We start from the raw sequence: 13,124 nt of genomic DNA, 5'->3' as shown, positions 1-13,124 counted from the left end.
AGAGCACGTAGGGCAACAGAAGGGGATGAAGACACAGCGCTGTGTCTTCGTCCCCTTCTGTTGCCCTACGTGATCTCTTGCGCTTAATCTATAGTTATGCAGTACCAACTAGCCCATCAGTCTGTTCTTTTGAACCGCATTACGTGTTTATTCTGTTGGGACTATACAAAGTCTTTGGCTAAGTCGGATGTGTGACAGACACGCTGAATAAGCCACAAACGCATGCATACTTCTTCCGTGCCGACACCAACTAGCTCTTTGAATGTCTGCCGCGTGTTGATGATGATTATGAATTCCATAATATCGCACCCGCGCACAATGGAGGATTCTCCAGGAAGTGCGTGTGCGTGATTATAATGATAATTATGACTTCCCTACAATTGCACATTCTAAGGAAATCACTACGGGCACCCTGTTGCAGCTCAGATTAAACCTGACTGTACATTAACTACCTCCAAGCCGCCTCGATTTGCACTCTATCCTGTGCCAATTTGCACCAAGTCCGATAGCGGCCAATCGTGCAAGACATCAACATCGTGTATTCCTTACAATATATATATATATATATATATATATATATATATATATATATATATATATATATATATATATATATATATATATATATATATATATATATATATATATATATATATATATATATATATATATATATATATACAGAGCTACCTACCGACCCAGCAGCAGTTAACAGCCAGCCTGGTCAAACCTGCGAAATTAAGCAAAGAAAGCTTCAGTTTGGAAGGAACGTTGGCTATGTACCAAATTCGACCAGTTTATGCAGGACTCCATCCTTAGCCTGATTACGCAAGTTGCAGGAGAAAGGGATCTCCCAGGGATCTCCACGTGTCATGTCCTACGTCGAGTGAACGCAACCTAAAGTAACTACCAGATTGATAATATCACTGTCTTTTTAATAAAATAATATTGTAGGCGTTGTCGTTTTTATACGGCACCGGCTGCTCCTAGTTGCATGGCAAACACAGTGAAATCACAGAAGGCAGCAAAATACGCTGAATACAGTCAAGGAGCACGAACACATACCAAGTTCTGCACACGAGTTTATTAAGCCACCTAAACGTACTACACGAACACGCAAATACATAGAGAACCATGCATAAATCTGCGCATGCCATTCCATAAGTAAACCAAAGCACTTGAAGGGGCCAAAGAAAGCGCACAGTTCAGAGTTTTTAAGAGAGTTACACAACGTAGCACATAAATATTACATAACCTGAAATATTTGGCAAACTTTGGTGACGCGTATATCATCTATAATAATTGCACTTTTGTATTACACGAAGAAATAAACCTAACAAGTTCGTATTTTAGAAGAAAATGTTTAAAACAACAAGCGGTTTCTCCTTCATGCTCAAGTGCGTCCTTAAGATCGTCTATCCTGCATCAACATCCGCTTGCGGCTATGATAGACCATCGCTTACCTGCTCTGCATATTACATGCACCAATTTCACTTGTTACTCTTATCCTCCAGCTCTAACGCGTGAGCTTTACTCGTGATTCCAATTTTCACGAACACTGCCAACGATGAGTGCCAAAAAGAACACTTGACGGCCTCTTGATAACTATACTACAGTCAAATGAGCACAGATTCGCATGCTTTGCCCATTGATGTTGTCGTAATTGCTTGAAGAAACTCCGAGCCTGTGCTCCTAGGCTGAAGCCCAAGATTATAGATAACTATATTACAGTCAAATGAGCACAAATTCGCATGCTTTGCGCATTGGTGTTGCCGTAATTGCTTGGAGAAACTCCGAACCTGTGCTCCTAGGCTGAAGCCCAAGAGGCCGTCAAGTGTTCTATCGGTCGATTAATTTTTCAATTAGGAATATCAGGTTTTATATTATTTTGTGGTGTATACATTCCTTTCAGTATATCACGCGGTCAAGGAACAATGTTGAGAATTCGCATGTGTGTTGAGAAAAAGCCTATTTTATGAGAGTTGCTCCTTTCATATTTTGGTTAAGTATAGGGAAGTTACATTACGTACTATAACTTCGCACTCTAAAGGATTCAATATTTTATTCTTTATTTATCGTAAAGACTCGCGAGTTAACAGGTCATTTATTAACGTAGCACATCACCTACGCCCGCCTGTTCCCTAGTTATTCCACACCGCTTCTTTTTCTAGCTTGTTGGCGCTATTATTCTTCCTTGACATCGCTCGTGGAGCCTTCCTCGATCTCCTTTCGATATTCTTTGTGCCTGATATCATAATTGTTGCAAAGCAGAAAGTTGGTGCAGATGTCACAATTGCCTGGCGACTTTCTGCAAGGTTTGTTTAAGAAGAACAGCGCACGGGCAAGCGTTCAGTCTTAAAGCGAATCGAGGCAGAAGCGCTGGCAAGTTAATGTGGAATTAAATCAAGCGCATCAGAGTCTCGGAGGAGCGTGGCTGTCAGCTGCAGAAGGCTGAGTGAGTGATTGCTACGCTACGGGAAAGTGCAATGTGCCTTTCGTGTTTGTTTTTTTTCGAGCGCACAGTCGATATTTTCGTAATACAAACATTAGCAAAGCAATGACGATTAGGCCGCTCCGCGCTGAAGTCGTTGCTGCTTTTCAATTTTGAAAATCTGCCAGTGAAACAATGCTGTACTAATTGCGTGTCGAAAGAATGACAAATTATTGTTTTTGCCCTAGTTTATTCACAAGTGAGCGCAGCTCTCGAGAAAAGCTTCATCAAAGTGCAAGTCCGGCGATTTTTTTTTACCATGTCGAGGTAATGGAATACTTAGGTTCCCGAGATCCCTGTCACTTGTCTGATAGTGGAATTGTTCCTCAATTTCGAAAATAATTTTAAATAAGCAAAAAAGCGCTAAATCGAAACCGCAATCTGACCAAGCAGCCGAGCGAACCTCTTCGTGTGACGTCAGGAGTGTCCTTAGAGGGCATCCTCCATTCCGGAGAGGAAGGCGCGCAAGGTATGCCGGTCTCGCCCGCTGGGCCAACGAAACCAGCAGCGAAGAGCAGGCGCTCAGCTGATTCGCGACCGCGCCAGCCCTTCGGGTGACAATGTCAGCTGCACCAGCTCTTCGGATCCGTCAAATGTTGACAGTTATGATTCCGACAACTTGAACAGCCACGAATCGCCATTCGCATTCGACCCGCCGCCACGAGAGCCAGCGCCCGCGCGCTACATATATAGTGCTGCAACATGAAGACCATGGGTAGCCCTAACCACTGATTTCATACGTGCCGTTTACTATTTTAGGTGTTTTACCCTTTCTCAGCGAAGTGCTTCGCATGGAGCACGACTTTCCGCATTTGTATCCAGCAACAACGCCGCTAGCAGTCCAAAGCACCGACCGGCACATTTGTTTACATCGGGAGGTACAGCGACCGCTCATCGTTAGCTTGAGATATAGTGCTAGCCGCTGAGCGGTGACATGAATTAATGTGAGAACATATGAAAACAGGCAAATGTTATGCATGTAAGCACCATTGCATCACTCTCAATCGTGCTATATGAGCGACCACGCACCTTCGAAAACAGCGAGCGGGAAACCGTAGTACAGGAGCGTTGTTATGCTGCCTACTTATCATTCTTCATATTCTCTTTATGTACACAATATGTTCCGTAAAGTAGGCACATATGTGGAATTTGCGCGTATGATCGTTCATTTTCAGGACATGTAATGAGGAGGGAAGATAACCGATGGTCATTAAGGGTTACGGACTGGATTCTAAGGGAAGGGAAGCGTAGCAGGGGGCGGCAGAAAGTTAGGTGGGCGGATGAGATTAAGAAGTTTGCAGGGGCGACATGGCCACAATTAGTACATGAACGGGGTTGTTGGAGAAGTATGTGAGAGGCCTTTGCCCTGCAGTGGGTGTAACCAGGCTGATGATGCGGATGATCGTTCATTTATAGAACGCGTAGTTTTCTCACGGAAACACCGATGTCGGTATTGACACCGTTGGCAGCTGAACGATGCGGTTGTTTACGCTGCTGTATCGAAGGGGCCTACGCTTGATACCTACTTGGGATACGAGGCAAGCAGTGCACCTCGGAAGCCAAATAATGAGTCTGCATAACAATACGTAAAAATACCCCCATGTTCGTAGTCGCATTTAATTCAGGGAAGTGCCGGCGAGTGCGGCGGGTCGCTTTCCGTCGAAAACGGCAACTTACCGATGTCGATACAGCTCCGTGTCGTCGATTCTCGCTTTTTGTGTGTGCGCTGTACGAAATGAGGAATGGTTTATTTCAAATCCATATGGTCCAAACTGAACTACAGAAGAAGTCTTCTTCATCCTGATAACTCAATTAGCTGGAGGTCAGTCGCTGAGGTCCGCCAGCAGAAGACGCAGGAACTGCGTGACTGTGGCAAACGCGATCGACATCCGCAACATCGGCTCAAAGTATGTGTGCTGATGGCCAGGGCTGAAGTTACTGCAGCCAGCAACGCAACACCACTTGCGTCCCATCTCTTGCCCGTCAACAGGGAACGCAGCTTCTCGCGACGGCAACAATTCTCACGCGATGCACTATATAGCTCACGATCGTCGACGCTCTCGTCGCTGTCGTCTGCATGATTCCGGCATGCTTTGCATGGAACACTCCTGGCGTCATACACAATGTGGCCTGTAATTGAGGAGGAGGTAAGGTAGGCTGTTCGAGACAATTAATTAAATTCATTTGTACAAAATCTGTGCTATTCTCAACCCTGCTATTTTGAGGACATTACAGAAGTGTTCAGAGAAACGTGCCCAGCGAATTTCACCGACATCCATTGACATCTAAAAATTGCCAGAGTTGCACTTTAAGCATTCAAGCATGTTAACGCTCTAGATGTAGCTTCAAAAAGAACACCGTTAAGCACCTAAGCGCACGAGCATGATTCGGGGCGTTTGGAATCTATAACCTTGGCTTTTAATTGAACGACTCGACAGGCAAACAAACTTTGATACCCACTGGGAGTCAGCACCGCAGCAGTGTTTCCAACAGATGCAATTTCTCGATGCATTAGGAACAGGTTTTATTAATTGAAAAGCAAAAACTGGCATTGTTTATGCTCACGAGAGCAATTATAGAGGACATTTTGTGCAGTTATCGGGATGGAAGTCAATCCCAAGTGCTTCCGTCGAACAGGAAAGTTATTTCACATATAAAAAGCGCCGTGTTCTATGCTGCAAATTAGCGCGCCTTTTAAAGAAAAAAGGAAAAGGCGGAAGTTCTACGGCGAGCAACGTATACCGTCAGGAGCTCAAATGAAGAACGCTGTACGCATCGATCACCATTCAGACCTTTGATCAAACGATCGCCAAAGAATGTCACACCGTACCCTGGCGCTTCCTCTACAGGGTATGATTCATACATACATACATACATACATACATACATACATACATACATACATACATACATACATACATACATACATACATACATACATACATACATACATACATACATACATACATACATACATACATACATACATACATACATACATACATACATACATACATACATACATACATACATACATACATACATACATACATACATACATACATACATACATACATACATACATACATACATACATACATACATACATACATACATACATACATACATACATACATACATACATACATACATACATACATAATTATTACGGAAAATAACGTAATTGGGTCTACTCTCTATTAAAAGAGAACCAATTCACGTTCCTTAAGCACACCTGGCCTCTGTTTCACAGTTTGTCGATGACTGCATGATTTATAGGCAAATCACTAACCCTGTGGATACCTGCTATTTATGGTTTGATTTAGACAATCTCAGTAAATGGTGTGACTAGTTTCAAATACAAATGGACGTCAATAAAACAAAGGCCATTATATTTACGACAACAGCTATCCCCATGTTATGTAACTATATATTTTAAAGGGTGCCTATAAATTTCCAGTACGCGCTATAAAATATCTGGGTGTGCATTTGTCATCTGATATATCATGATACACTCATATAGACCCGATAATTAGCAAGACGTCTAACACACTTGGCATCGTATGGCACAATTTATATTCTGCTAACTACGCAACCAAACACATCTTAATCAAATACGCATCATGAAGCCTACATGATAAGTTAACTTTAGCCTGTATAATAGTCAGCAATCTTAAAACCGCAATTGTAAATTACGCAAAGGGGCGCATTTCGCCAGATGCACAGCGAATCCTGGCAAACTTTCGCGCTCAACGGGTTGTTCATATCATCTGGGCGCCTGCGAACTCCTCCCCCCCCCCCCCCCGGCAACGAGGTGGCCGACACCGTGGCTCGATGGCTCACAAGCTGATCAACCGGGGAGTCGCGGCTGGGTCTGAGAGGAGACCGGGTGGTTAGCTACCATTACAGATTGGGGAGGGTCCGTCTTCCCGGCACACCCATCACTTAAAGGGACCCTGAAACGATTTTGGCGATTTTCTACAAACGTACTGAGTCGTTAGAGTAGGTCCTTCTGATCATTAATTGACACATCTAAGTGCTCTGCGTAAAGCGTGTAATTTATTATAACGTTTTAAAAATGCACATCGCTGTCGATCGCAGCGCACTGCTCGGCGGAATTTTAAGCCGCCCCTACCCATATGATGCAAATAACTCATATGACGTCACATGGGCGATCTATCTGATTGGCTGACCAGGGCGCGTGGTCGATAATTTTTCTAACTCTATGGTGAACAAATGATGCTCGTAATAGTTGGAATGTTAGTTACTTTGTTTTTGTAAAAAGAAAATAACTTAAAGAGAATACAAAAGAATAGTTTTTTAGTGCACTTGAGCGCTTCCGGCACACAGCAAGTGTCGTCTGCTTGTGTTACAACGTGCGCAGTCTTTGACGAGAGCTCCGCCGTCAGTGTCGATCAGTCTTTTCGTGAGCACGATGAATCACCCTTGTTGCGTTGTGGGCTGTAGACGTAGCGACTGGAAAGATGTGAAGTTGCGAAATCGTGTCTCTCTGCAAGGCAGCATACGAGCGAACTGGCTGCTGCGCATCGGACTGCGGCTATCCGATAGGCGCCAGGATTTGCGCGTTTGTGGCCGTCACTTTACAGCGGAAGATTACTAACGCAATAGCGTTTCGCAAGTCCGGTATTAGGGCAAACACAAGCGCAAGGGGACAGGGTCTGGCCGCTTGACTGCGCCGGGATGAGCCATGAGATGAACAGAAAGGTAAATGTGAATGGTCTGCACGGTGCAGCCACCTGGTGGCACAGAGCTCAACCATACACAGTAGCAGCAACGAAGTGCATTCTTCTTTGCTGCTGGTGTGTATTTTTCGCAGGAGTGTAATCATCAACACGTTGTTCTTATAAATGTTTAAAATGTTTTACACTTCGTAGAGCAATATTAGCGCTTCGTTTGACTGGTTAAGCGCTGCGCCAACAAGTGTCTGGACAGTGCAGACCGATCAGGCTGCTCACGTACGTCTACTCTGAAGTTCCTTCATCAGCTTGAGTTTATGCTTCCAGTCATTTGCCGAAATGACCAGCTTTCCTGTGGTTACCGGAATACCGGCCACCTTCGGCGCTACGACAGAATGCTCGCAACGCACGCTGCTTCGATGGCTCTCGGTCGACGGCCAAGCGGCCAGCGGAGAGGTCTCGCGCGGGAGGAGGCGTGCTCCAACAACCGGAAGTGGACGATGTGACGTCGCATCGTGACGCAGGACCAGTGAAGGCGGAGCTTAGCGCCGCTCGCTCGGCGAGCGAGTTGAGGAGAAAAGGCATGGCTAGGGAGGAGGGTAACTTCTAATCGCTTGTAACTCCATTAATACGTAACGCTTCACTTAAATTGTGGTGCGAATGTTCTACTTAAGCTGCACCCTATGCGCCTACAAAATTTGTCCGAACCGTTTCAGGGGCCCTTTAATGAGCAGCAAGCGGTAGCATCGCGCCTCCTTCAAACCAATACGTATCCAAACCTGGTGACTTATAGTCACTATTATCCAGAACAATATTGGGCCAAATGTAAATTTTGACAAATAAAAGGGACCGGAACTGCTGGGCCTGCCCTCGGGCGCTCCTACAGGGCCACAATATTAAGGATGGGAAACAGTGGGAGACCGTGCTGTTCAGCTTGGCCCCCGAAGACCAACTCTTGGCCGTCCAGCAGGCCGAGGATGCCGCCAGAGCCGAGGGCTTCTGGCCGCCATTTAGGCCAAGTAAACACCCCCACCAATCTTCTAGCTAACTAAATAAAATTTCTCTCTCTCTCTCTCTCTGCAGAATAAAGCTACTTGCTTCATCACAAAAAGCTACTTGCGAAAATCAAGCGTAACGTAAATAAAATCGTCAATTAATCTAGCTGGTATAGAAAAACGCAGGCTATTAACACTTTTGTCCTTTTTTCACAAATGTTATCCCAATCAATTGTCACGTGCTACGGCACATATCCGATCAGCCGATCGGTTGTCTTAGGAGTCGATCGCTAACTTGAAATAGAATCTATCTTCACCTGTACTAATCTGTTTTATTACTAGCTCACTGCTTCTCCTACCCATCAATCAATGGAATCGGCTCCCGGCTCACATCACATGCATTGCTGATCACGACACATTTTTAAAGAGTGAAGTGATTTCTGGGAGTCTAAATGTGTGGTCTAAACGTGGGGTAATAGTTGCACATTTTTTCATAATCTTCCGACATTGTGCATTTCCGCTGTTATACGTGATTTTCTGCTATACTTATTTAGTTTGGTTTCTTGTTTAGTCGTTGTATGGTAAGAAATTTTGCTGCTTTGTTCCGTTTATTGCTGTTCCCGGCTCACGTCGCATGTAATACTGATCACGATGCAATGTGAAGTGTCTGAAGTGTTTTCCAAAACTCTAAACTTGTTATTATTGGTAATACTTGCACAACTTTTTATCATCATCTGGCACACTGCAGTTCCGTTGCAATGCGTAAGTTTTTGCTGTACTGATTCACTTCGTTTTCTTTTTTTTAGTTATGTATGAGTCGGACAGCCTCATACTAAGTAGCCCGCAGAAGCGAGGATGGTGGACCTCTGGCGAATGCACTGGTGAGGATCGTCGCCAAATACAGACTGTTTTTTTTATTATTGAATTGAAAATAACAGAAAGAGACGTATCCCCTTATAATGGTGACGGCTACTCCTTTTTGCATAGCGGAAACAGGAATATAAGAAATATATGTACGAAAATGAAAAGAAACCACGTCGTAGGGTGAGAAATCCACAGCACACAGTCATATGCACCCATGAAGATATCAATATAAAAGGCAAATGGAAGTTGAACCACAATGAATTTTTATGCAAACTTACAAACACACACAAGCGGCCGTGATGTAGACTGCGAGGAACATATAAACAGATGAGGAATTGCACAGAGTTTAAATGCACGCACAGAATGTTCCGCTGGCGAAAAAGTGGTATCTGTCGCCAGTCTCCAGAGGACAATATGTGGCTCCCTGCAGAGCTCTCGTGGCATAAGTGACGAGCCTGCAATACGATCAAACACGTCGGCAACATCCGGATCAACTGCATACCCTTTAGAGAATGAGCCCCTTTAGATTCTGCAAGTCGTTGCCGATGCCATAAAAAACAAGAGCCAGCATGCTTTAATGATCATTATTAATGGATTTAGTTATTCGGGATTTAGTTATTTAGGCCCCCGGCACGCAGAGGCCTCGGCAAGCCCCAACCCATATATCACTTCCCTTCACCGCAATGCAGTGTGTATGCTTCACCGCATTACACTACGTTACTGCGGTGAAATCCATTATGGAACGCATATAGGACTCTTGCCGCTCAACTGTGGTCCTCGAGGATGATAGCGAAGAAAACGAGAAGACTGAGGTTATGCCAGCCGCGGGCATTATACACCCATTGCGTTCTCTAAACAGCATTTTGAAGATGTGCGCAGCGTGATTGCGGACAAAGGACGGAAACGCGCGACCGAGACAAGCGCCTCTTTCTGTGCTTTGTATTACATGTGTGCGATTCCTTATTTGCAGGGCACGTACTGGCACACAACTGAGACAGTTTATCCGATGCAGAAAAGAGACTACGGAAACCCCTGCCCACTGCCCAGTCTTTTTCAACTAATACGTGACACGATATGTGTATACGCAATAACTGCCACCTTCATTAGTGATAAGTATTGTGCTGCAGGAACAACGTCGCCGTTACTTGACTTCTTACGTGGCGCCTTTGACACAGACAAGCAGGTTACGCGGATAGCCTGCTGCCTTAAACGAGCAGTTTTATTTATTTATTTAATTTATTTCAACTACTGCTAACCTCAATGCTGGGGGGTGATAGCAGAATGGTGCACATTATGTACCAGAAGACAAGACGAAAAGAATAAATGAAAACAAAGCGATTTCGACACAAACAGCCTTGCTATACATTTGTGTTCAGTATTGAGGCATAAACGAAATAAAATTATTTACAACGGAATGAACAATCCCAGCAAATGCTGGGATTGATCCAATTCGTCTTGCACTACCACACTGGTAGTTCTATTCAATTACTGTAAGCGGGAAAAAAAGTGAGTGCTTCAAAACATTGCATCTGTATTAGAACGGAACTAAACTAAGGTAGTGACGCTGCCTGGTTGCATAACTCGATGAAAATTGGACGTATTCAGAAGCTCGGCTGCTTAGCGGACCTTTTATTTTGTTAACATTAAACTCGGATGATTTACTCTATTTTAACGGTTCGGAAAGCAGCGCTAAAAACCCAGGGACAGCGACACATAGTGCATATGACTGGCGCTATCAGCGTCCCTCAGGTGCACTATGTGCATCTGTCCCTCTGTTTTTCTTTTTCTTTTCTTAGAGCTGCTGTCCCAACCGTTCGACCATGAACCAACCAACCCAAATCAAAGTTCTGCTTGAGCAAATTACTCTTCCTTTCGGATATTCGTTGCAAATAAGCTTTTCTTAGTAAATGTGAAACCGAAGTCCTTCCTTGGCTGTTGAAAATAAACTTCGCGGCTTTGTTTTGCACTCTAGTCTGTCTGTTCATGTTAATACTGGTGAAAAGTTCCCAGACAACATTCGCGTTATCAGTGATTACTGATATAATTATTTTAAACGCAACTAGTTTTGTTCTGCTTGACGCATTTCGATGTGGCCGTTTTAGAAAATACAATTTACTTATTGATTTGTTTGTGTCACACATAACGAGTTGATCCCATGTTAGATCCCCACTAACATACAGACCGAGCTGCTTGAACTCCTGAAGACAGGACATTACATTTCAGTTTGCTTCGTACTTGAAAAGTGTATAGTGACTTTTGTTCGTAATATATATAACGGAACACCTTTTTAGAATTTACAGACTTCTGCCAGTTTTTACACCATTGCCTCAGCCTATCTACTTGCGTTTGCAGGTTACAATGATCAAAGCGAGTAGTAACCATAGAATAAACAACAAAATCTACATAGAGTCTTATGTTAACATTCTTATCAACAACGTCATTACTATAGAAAACATGCGATAAAAATCTTAGAATGAACACCTGTGAAACACCGGACATCACAGGTAACATTTCAGAGGGTGAGTCATTGAAGACAACGTATTACTGCTTTGAAGTCGGGTAAAATTGAATTCAGTTAAAAATATTAATTTTTCAGTTTGTGAAAGCTTTTGAAGTGACTTAGGATGAGAAATATTATTAAAAGCCTTTAAGAATCTAAGAAAATTGCGTCTATCTGACTTCAGTTCTTAATACCTATGCAACATCATGGGAGTTTTCGATAAGGTTTGCTATAGTTGAGAAACCACACCTAAATCCACATTCCTTTATAGAGAGAACGGTATGTGTGTAAAGAAAAAGTGGTTATGCGTTTTTGTAGAATACGCTCTGATAATTTGGAACACGTACTAGTTAAAGCTATTGACCTATAATTAATGGTCAACTCTTTATTACCTTGTTAGAGCAAAGGCTTTATTTTTTTACCCTTTCTAATCATTCTTAGCGTACAAGTAGAAAGCGACGAATTAAAGATAACCACAATAAAGTTAGCTATCCACTCTGCATTACCCTGCATGCTTGAGCTGAGGGCTGAGGACAGCATGCTCGTATAAATTAATTCTACTTGTTTTCTTGTAAACTTTTTTGCAACGATTGATTTTTATTTCAAAGCGAATGGCCTCTGTGGTGGTCCATGTGTTTCTGTAATTGAACTGAATGTACGCATGTACACCCGGCCACAAAAGTTTACGGACCACGGTATCTCAGAAATCGCTGAATTCCCTAGCAGCCAGTAGCAGCAGCCTGAAGAAATGTATACGACAATGTTAACAAATTCTAGTCGAGGGCCGAAATACAAATACCAAGCTGCCTTGTTATGTTGCGGAGATATTCAGCTTTTTCTCAGATTGCATGGTTCGTAATATTTTGTGGCCGGGTGTACATTCAATTATATGCACATGCGTACATGTCATGCCATAGCGCATCAATATCATTTGTGTTATTCTGGGCACCAAAATATAGATGATCACACGCTAGTTCTAATTTGTCTAAGATAGCGATGCCACCCGTGGAAGAAAAGAAATTGGTACACGAGCGATTTTACTTTTCCTTTTTTTTTTCACAGAGCTTAGCGACGAAGAGCTCACCAGCACTTCCTTATGGTAATCCAGGGAAAAGACGGGGAATGCGGGAGATGGAAATTCAAGACGATGAGCAAAACGTGAACAATGTGAATGCAGGAGCCAACGTTTCGACAAGTGGACTTGTCTTCTTCAAGGCGACGTACGCTTTCCTCGCCACTGTATATATAGGTGGGGTTCTTCTAAAGGGGAGACGGTGTGAGGCGGGAGGGTGCACCCCAAATTGAACTCACCAAGCAGAGTAATTTTTGTATTCTGTGTCATTCGGAAAGAAATATAGTTGAAGGTTTCTACTATGCTACCTCTAAATCAGAGCCGGGTGGCCTGTAGACAACTCCAATTACCAAAAATAACATATAGCACAGTAATTTGCAAAATAGTGCACCAACACCAAGTGCGTCCGGTTATCTTGTGTTTTCTCGGGTAGTACATGCATTCTGGCAGAAGATCGCTACTTCTTGGTTGAGCGTCCGCTGTCCTTAGCGCCTGCACAAAGTTC

This window comes from Dermacentor albipictus, chromosome 3, assembly GCF_038994185.2.
Source record: "Dermacentor albipictus isolate Rhodes 1998 colony chromosome 3, USDA_Dalb.pri_finalv2, whole genome shotgun sequence".
NCBI lineage: Eukaryota > Metazoa > Arthropoda > Arachnida > Ixodida > Ixodidae > Dermacentor > Dermacentor albipictus.
Note: the sequence above shows the minus strand (reverse complement) of the source record.